Source organism: Lactuca virosa, chromosome 6 (genome assembly GCF_052849685.1).
Source record: "Lactuca virosa cultivar CGN04683 chromosome 6, Lactuca_virosa_CGN04683_v6, whole genome shotgun sequence".
Taxonomy (NCBI): Eukaryota; Viridiplantae; Streptophyta; class Magnoliopsida; order Asterales; family Asteraceae; genus Lactuca; species Lactuca virosa.
Genome location: NC_136431.1, coordinates 1911112 through 1919917, shown reverse-complemented (window position 1 = coordinate 1919917; position 8806 = coordinate 1911112). Strand labels below are relative to the sequence as shown.

The 8806-nt window shown below is 38.7% G+C and overlaps 1 non-coding gene across 1 annotated transcript; it reads left to right on the top strand.

Moving 5' to 3' along the window:
• Positions 1-322: 322 nt before the first annotated feature.
• On the top strand, positions 323-429 carry LOC145123093 (small nucleolar RNA R71). Its single transcript, XR_013714972.1, has one exon. It is a non-coding gene; the product is annotated as a small nucleolar RNA R71 (small nucleolar RNA).
• The last annotated feature ends 8377 nt before the right edge of the window (positions 430-8806 follow it).

Here is an 8806-nt window from a genome sequence, read left to right as displayed (position 1 = left end):
ATCTCTAGTCAAGTGTGGACCATTGCATTTCTCACAACCAACTCTAATCGCATGAATTGATTGGTCCATTTGGGTCAACCTCCTTTCCATATTATTGAGCATTGCCATCATAGCAGCCATCTCTTCAGAATGTGCACCTCCACTGCCTTTTAATCCATCCTTTCTTGGGTTGTGGTACTCACGAGAATGCTTCGCGAACTCTTCAATCAACACCTTGATCTGATTAGGATTCTTCTTAGTGAGAGGACCTTGCGAATCAAGGAGTTGCCTAGTCATAACATTGGCCCCATCATAGAAAATAGACATCTCTTGTTGAATATTAAGGTGATGTTGAGGACAATTCCTTAACAATCCTTTGTAACACTCCCATGCCTCGTATAGTGACTCCCCCGATTGTTGCTCAAAGTTGGCTATTGCCTTCTTGAGTTTAGCTATCTTGGATGGTGGGCAAAATTGGTCTAGAAACTGCTCACACATTTGAGCCCAAGTAGTGATTGTACCAGGTGGAAGTGCTTTCAACCAGTCTTTTGCAGCTCCCTTGAAAATAACTGGTAGCATCCTTAGCAAGACAGTATCTCTATTAACATTTGGGACATTGAAATAGTCTGAAATGTCATTGACCTCATCTAGATGTTTGAAAGCATCCTCATGATCCTTTCCATAAAACGGAATATCCTTTAGTGTAGTAAGGATGTGTCCCTTTAGCTCGAATATGGCAGTGGCAGGAATCGCGGGTGGTACTAATCCCGGACCAACATCTTCTCGAATACGCTTCTTGTAGGCTCCCATTGACATTTCTTCAATGTTCGCCATCTCGTTTCTTGGCTCGTCTTCGGGTTCGCTCGTATATAGTCCAAACTCGGCCTTGGATTCGTATTCAGATTCGTTTGGATTAGGAATTGGATCTAAACTATCTATCTTGCTCTTGTCCTTTGAAGATGAACTCGACTCTTCCGTTTTCTTTCCCGACTTCTTTGAGAACACTGACTTGAATTCTTGTAAGGGTGTCTTCTTTGGTGTTTGATCTTCTTTCACGTTCTTATCCTTCTTTTTATGAAGGGCCGACTCTGGATCTTCAAGTGGTGGCACCAAAGGTGTGTTAGAGCCTCTGGTTATGAACTCCTACAAAATAAACAAAATAAAAACGTAAAACTGAACAAAAACTAAATAAAAACTTCCAACAGACTGTCCACCACGACGTGGTAAAGGTTACCACCTCGTGTTGTCACAGAAAAAGTAACAGAAAAGAAAAACGAAAAAAAAACGAGAAAAATACTAAATTCACGTCGTGAGCTAAAGGCTCACGTCGTGAATCTAGTACTGAAACAAAATCCTAAGCTGAAAAAGTAACTTTTTGCGGGTTTCACCCCACAAAAAGGATCGATTAACCTAAAGCAAATAAATCAATGATCAAATAAGCCGTTCCCCGGCAACGGCGCCAAAAACTTGATGCGTGCAAATAGCTACACCTAATTTTATATTTATAACCTAACTGACTTAACTAACTAAATTGCACCTAGGCAGTGTACCTAGTCAAATTATAGAATAGTTGGGTAAGTTGGGTGTCGATCACAGGGAACAGTTTTGACTAATTAACCTATCTACTATTAAATTAACCTAATTTTCTAGCAAGGATGGGGGTTTTATCTAATTTTTCAAGTTTAGATGAACTTAATTTTCTTAACACAAAATTCGATCAATTACTAAAAATACTCCCATTTAGTTCGAATCCACTTCTTCTTTCTGGTTAGCTAACAATTATGGATTATCAAAGTTGGTTATCTAACTTTATATTATATTAGTAATTTAAGTCTAAATTTACCAATATTTAACTTATTCACGTAAAACTATGCATGGTCACACACAATCAAACACAAAACTAGTTATGATTATGAATAAGCTATGTAAGATTTATTAGGCAAACATAATTATGGTCATAAATTATGCTCTCTAACACAGCTAAATTTAATTACTTCAATTACTTACCTAAGATTTGGTCGATCCTAGCTCTAGCAAGTTAATGTTCACTAAATCACTAGGTGTCAAGTTCATGTAATTTAATTATCACTAAGCTACACAGAACATGAATTCAAGTAACTAAAGAATCAAATATTAGCATGCTAGGTATTAACAATCAAACACAAGAACCATACCAACTAATCAAATCCATAATAAATTAGCTAAACCATAAGTCGAAGTTTCATCTAGCTAAACAAGATTTACTAATTCAGCTACTCATACTCAAAATCAAACTAAAACAAATCAAAGTAATAGGCATGATTAAAGTACCACACGATTGAACTAAATATGAACTCTCTTCTCCTTTTGTGTTGAAACCCTATTCCAGACCTTCTCCTCTTCTGCAAAATCGTCTCCTGGAACTTCTTCAATCAGCCAAAAGTCTCCCCAAGTCGTAATGGATAAGGATATGTATATTTTTTGATTTTTCCAAGTTCATGTCGTGAGCCAATATGTCTCACGTCGTGAGAACGTAGCTATCCGTGTTGGCTAAGGACTCTTCTTCGCGATGTCAATCTTCTAGAATACTCCAGCTCACGTCGTGAGCCTTCAATGCTCACGTCGTGAGTACGTATTTTTGCTGGATTTTAATTCTTCTTTTCTTCAAATCTCCAAAGTTTCATGTTTTGAAAATTTTAGTCCCTTTCTTCGAAAATGCTTCTATTTTGGCTGCAAAATATAATTTAACCTTACAAGTACCATTATTCTATGCAAATAACCAAATTATTAATAAAAATGTAAATAAATATCGCCTAAAAATATGTATAAATAAGGAAATATCAGGGTTGATACACTCAATTCACTATAAACAATGCTCTGATACCAATCTGTCGCACCCCCAAACCAGAACGGCGGAAACGTTCGGGGGCGGAGGACGTCATGTACAGTATCATAACAATGCATAATAGTAAAAAAAAAGCAACAACATCATCCATTTCATTAATAGTATAATTTAATACAAGTGTGTTCTGTATAGTTTGAAAGACACCAAAATATGAATAAAAAATAAAAGACGAGTCTTGAACATGCTCCGTCTTCTTAAAACCCGGTCATCGGTACCTGTCTACTGGTGACCTGAGAATACAAGTTATTTTGAAAGAGTAGATCAACATTAAAGCTGGTGAGTTCATAAGTATTTTAGTGTCATTGTTTGTATAAGTTTGATGAAAGTGTTTGTAAATGTTTGATGTAAGTGTTTGTATACTTCCTAGAAAATCCTATATTTTCTACTAAAGTAGTCTTCTACCAAGACCCGACTGTTCTGTATGTTTGTTCTTTTGTAAAAGTGAGTGTTTTTCCCAAGAATGACTATTATTACCAGAAAATTGTTTACAATACCGTTTATGTGAGAAGATCACAATATGAATGTAATGGGAAAATGACGATGTACAATAGTATTGTATATAAATAACTACAAATGTACTAACTACCTTAAGCTGGTTTGTTTAATTAAGGTAAAATGTGATGAGATTATAACCATACTTGATTGACTAGTAAACACGACGATCAAAGACGTCGAAATGGTATGACATTCGTCACCCGTAGACCTACAGGTCCCACTGTAGCTAGCAGCAAGGTGTAGGTAGGTCAATCCTGTATAGATCTATACACAAACTCACGTTCTCCCTCTAGGAGACTCTCGTTACAAAACGTGACACAACAGTATATTGATGTGCCATGAAGTAGTGGCTCACATTAATGTTATCTTTGTTATTGTATTAGTGTAGTATGTTCTCTCTGTTCTAGTGTATAGTATGTTCTCTCTGTTCTAGTGTATAGTATGTTCTTTCTGTTTCTCATTATAGTATGTTTGAACTGACTCATGTATGAACTGACTCTTGTATGTTTCATTGTTCTAGAAATAGTAAGTAGTAACTTCCTAAACTATACCTATTACAGTTTACTAGTAATGTTGTTTGAATGAGTGATCATGTTTGTACACCTTTGCTACCCAAAGGTATTGAACTGAATGAAGAACTTTTATATCTATATACATATACATAATATATAACTAAGATTCAAATGACACTCGGACAAACAACCGATACCCTAAGTCCACAACCAAACAAGGAACAAGAAATAAAGCGAGTTATCAGTCCTAAGCCCTTTCAATCCTATTTATATAACTATATCTATATAGACATGATTTTGACAATATATAAGTTTAAAAGAGTGTAATAAAGAATTTAGCATATGAAAGAGTTTTAACCATTTGAATGGTTATAGATGAGTTGATGTCAGTTTATAAAAGGCTTTGAAATAGTTTGTTTAATAACACAGTTTTGAAGAATAAGAAATCTACTTGATTGATAGTTATTAATCACATGTGATTGATAAAAAAACTAAAATGTTTCCTACTTGTAATCCCCCCCCCCATAAAAGCATTTAAAATCATTTAAAAGATAATTTAGGGGTATGAACTCACCTGTAGCGAGTGATTCGAATGTAAGATCGATATAGGAAGCTAAGTGTCAGGTGAAGTCCTGAGCACAAACAAATCCTATTAAGCATATAATGACACATATATGGATATAATTAGTATATATAACAACTAATCTTGATAGATAACAACCTTAGGGACTAGGAAATACTTGGAATGAAGTGTTACAATCATATATGATTGCACCAAAGGAGTTCACGGCCAAACAAAGTGATGTTCACGGCCTTAGGAGGGTTCACGGCCAATGAACACATGATGTGTTCACGGCCCAACCTTGATTTTATGAGGTGTTCACGGCCATGGATGAAGTGATCACGGCCAAACCTTGCATCTAAGAAGGGTTCACGGCCATGTCAAGATCCTATGAAGGGTTCACGGCCCAATGAAGGGTTCACGGCCGTGAACTCTTGAAGGTCTTTCCATTTGATGCTTGTTTCATGGATGAAATCAAGTGATTTAATGGACAACAAGCTAATGGAAGAGATACTCACTTGTTGGAAGCCTTTGGAGTGTTCATGGTTTGAAGAAGTTGAGAGAGAATGATGAGTGTTCACGAGTAGGGTTGAAGAGTTTGAAAAAGTGAAGAAAATGAGCGAAGTTTGTTTATATAGGGGACTTGTTCACGGCCAGAAGTCTAGATGTGGCTGTGAACTCCTTTTGATGGAGTTTCCGGCTCAATTGCAACTCAAAGAACCCGAGATAACACATCCTAACACACAAACCTTGAGTGTACTAGGCTTAAAACTCTCAAACAGACTCTTAACAATGCTAAAATATAACAGAAACAAGTCTGACCTTTGATTGAATTTAATTGAGTAGCTTTACAAGATAGAAATTTCGGGCTGTCACACTATCTGACCAGTGGTGAATGCTACGGCTATCCCGTAGTCGGACAACACCTTCCACACCGACTGGCTGCTAGTGGATGCTACGGCTAACCCGCAGTCTTACAACACTTTCCACATTAACTGGCTACTAGTGCATTCTACGGCTAACCCACAGTCTTACAACACTTTCCACGCTGACTGGCTATTAGTGAATGCTACGGTTGTCCCGCAGTCTGACAACACTTCCCACACTAACTCAACCGTTGACCATGGTCTTCCACTGAGTACTAATCCGAAAACACCCAAGGTCGAGCATACATGCACATTCTAATATCCCAAGCTGAACTCATGTCCTGAATGAAATTCCCAATCTAATTTTTCTGAAGCCTACTATCAAACATCCCGAGAACGTGATCTCACTTATGGAAAGTTTTCTGAACTTCCAATTCACATTATCCTCAATTCATACAGCCGCTTGGGCCGTGTTTCTTCCTGACAAGGATTCGAAACTTATCCCATTTTCAAAAACGATCTTGCTTCTGAGTACATGATCGTTTCTCCCCTACTTAGCTTCAGCTAAGTCTTCACGGCACGCGAGAATTGAAGGATCTCCAGTCCTTCTTGCTTTCCAATAATCCACCGATGACAATCTGTGCTTACCAATGCTAGCGATCAATTACCAGTTAAACCCTAAGATCGCCCATCCTCTGAAATCCCGAAGAGTACCCTTGAGATCTGGTCCAGTCTGACACCTCAATCCATCCCCCATGCTGTCAACTGAAGGCCTTAATCTTCACTCTGGCTGACGATCCTTGTTTCCACTTCCAATCTCGCAGCTCCACTAACCTTTAACCGAACACAACCCATGCGGTAGTACATCTCTCTTGAACGTCCAATGTTCGAACAATTATGCATCTAACACCCGCAACTGACACCACCATCTTCATACTACCAGTCCCTTCCTAGCAACAGTAGTGCCTTGAACTCCAAAGTTCTTCCATAGGCAATTGTCAACCATACCTGAACAAATGATAAAACCATTGAACTCTAACTTCACTGGAGAGCTATCGCTCTAATCTTGACCTAATATCCTCTAGATAATACTCCTGCACAGATCCTAACACCCACCTAGAAGTAGCAGAAAATAACACATTCGCTATCATTTGAAGGATTCCTGATCACCTCCTCCTGAGATACCTCGACCATTCTGAGGACATGGTGCAAAACTCCCTTCCGATCTCAATGACAAGAACTAACAATATGACCCTCCTTCCTGAAGGACTCTAAGGATTCACAGGCTTAGGGATTCAGATGAGCCCCTAAGTAACCCGCGACAATTCTATACTATGAACCGAGAGAACACTGAACACCCCGAACCAACAAAAGGAAACGACCCTTCACTAACTACTAGAAATCCACGGTATGCAATTGGCATTTGATATTTCTTGAAAATATAATCCAAACACGAGCAGATAAATAAATCCCTAGATACACTTACCCAAAACTCAGTGGGAATCCAAAGCAGTTACAATTACTTGATCAAGGGTAATTACACCATATTTTCATTACATAAAGGGGAATTCAAATTACATATCAGCGATCTATTGCGGCTCGATCTTGACTTCCTGCGGAAGTACCTGCGATGAATCCTGAGCAGCCCTAACCTCCATGCGGGGGCAATTCGCCTTGATATGACCAGGCTGATGGAAACGATTGCATAACTCTACCTCCAATGTGCATGCTTGGCGATTGTGACCCTTCCACCCGCACCTGTCGCACTTAGACCTGCTACGAACATCTTTTTGTACCCCTTTGTTCTTCGTGCAACCGCCACGACCCCTCGGGTCTCTGACAATTGATGCCGCTGCACCCAACTGTTCGGTTCGTTGACCTAGACCATGTTCCCGCTTCCTCTTCCCTAGCTGTCCATCCAAAACAATCTCCTGCTCCCGAGTTACCCCGAATACCTAATCAATTTTCTGAACAGTCGCCGACTGACTCTGGAACTTAGCATTCAACCTGTCCGTGACACGCCCAATGATATCTATCACAACCCGAAAATTTCTATCTTGTAAGGTCAAACAAATCAACTGAAGGTCAAACTTATAGGTTTCTAGACCTAGTATACGTAAGGGTTGTGTGTTAGGAAGTGAACCACGTAAGAACCGAGAGCCAATAACTTCATTTGATCCATAGACCTCAACAAGTGAGGTTCACGGCCGCAAACCATGTTCACGGCCGTAAACCCTCCATAGGCCGTGAACACCATGCATATATATGAGTTTGGTTCATTTCCCTTCACTTCTTCTTCTCTTGGCCGCAAACATCCCATTCTTGCCCAAGTATCATATATCAAGAACACCAATTTCACTCTTAAACATCCCTTTTCTTTGTATCTCCTTAGAATACAACATAGGATCTTGAAACACTTGCCAAACAACAAGATATTCAAGTGTTCTTCCCTGAAGTTGGGCCGTGAACCACTCATAAGGTCCGTGAACCATCATAGGGCCGTGAACCCTTCATGAGGCCGTGAACCCTTCATGAGGCCGTGAACCCTTCTAGCTTGACCGTGAACTCCCTTTTAGCCTCCTAACTTGCTTCCAACACTCCTTTGGTGAGTTATTCTTGCATCCTAGGTTGTTTCCTAATCGCCTTTGTAGTTAGATTCACTAATTTCATGCCTATATGTATCATTACATGCTATTTAGGACTCATTTGTGCTACGAGACTTTGTTCGTGAGTATAACATCCTTATTCCAGTCTTCAATCGAATCACTCACATAAGGTGAGTTCATACCCCTATAATCTACCTTTTTAAATGATTTTAAATGCTTTTTAGGGAGGGGGGGGGGGAATACAAGTAAAACACAAGACATCTGGTGTTTATAAATGTAATTTTACTTATTTCGTTATCTTGCCATCAAAATGAATGAGAACATGAAACTTGTTAAAACATGGAAATAAACTTATATACTATGATAAATATAGTTTATGGAACAAATGGATCTTTTTACAAAACTATCAGTTGTTTATAAAAATGTTTCCACATTATTACTGATGGGTTTTGAGCATTCTAACACTCCTATGGTGTACATGCAACCCTAGAAACCTTGGATCTATGTTTGACTAAGATACATGCAAATAATTATTTTTCCAAGGTTCTTATCCTAACTAGCATGGCATGGGATACTTGAATCAAATAAAACTAGTAGAATTACTTACCTTGTAGTAGTAGTTGATTGCTTGGAGTTTGAGAGCCTAGCACCAATAATGTGGATGCCTCAAATGGAAGTCACAAATCACCACAAACTTGGAAACTTGAGAGAATAGTCACAAACTTCTTGAAATCGGCCCTCTTGGTTTACACACATCAACTAGTGTTATTTCAAGAACCAAAGCCTCCTTTATATAGTGTGGTGGATTAGGGTTACATCCATGTAAACCCTAATACCCATGTCTTTTTATTTCCATGAGATCCATGGGTTAAAGCTCCATGGAGTATCCATGGACTTTCAAT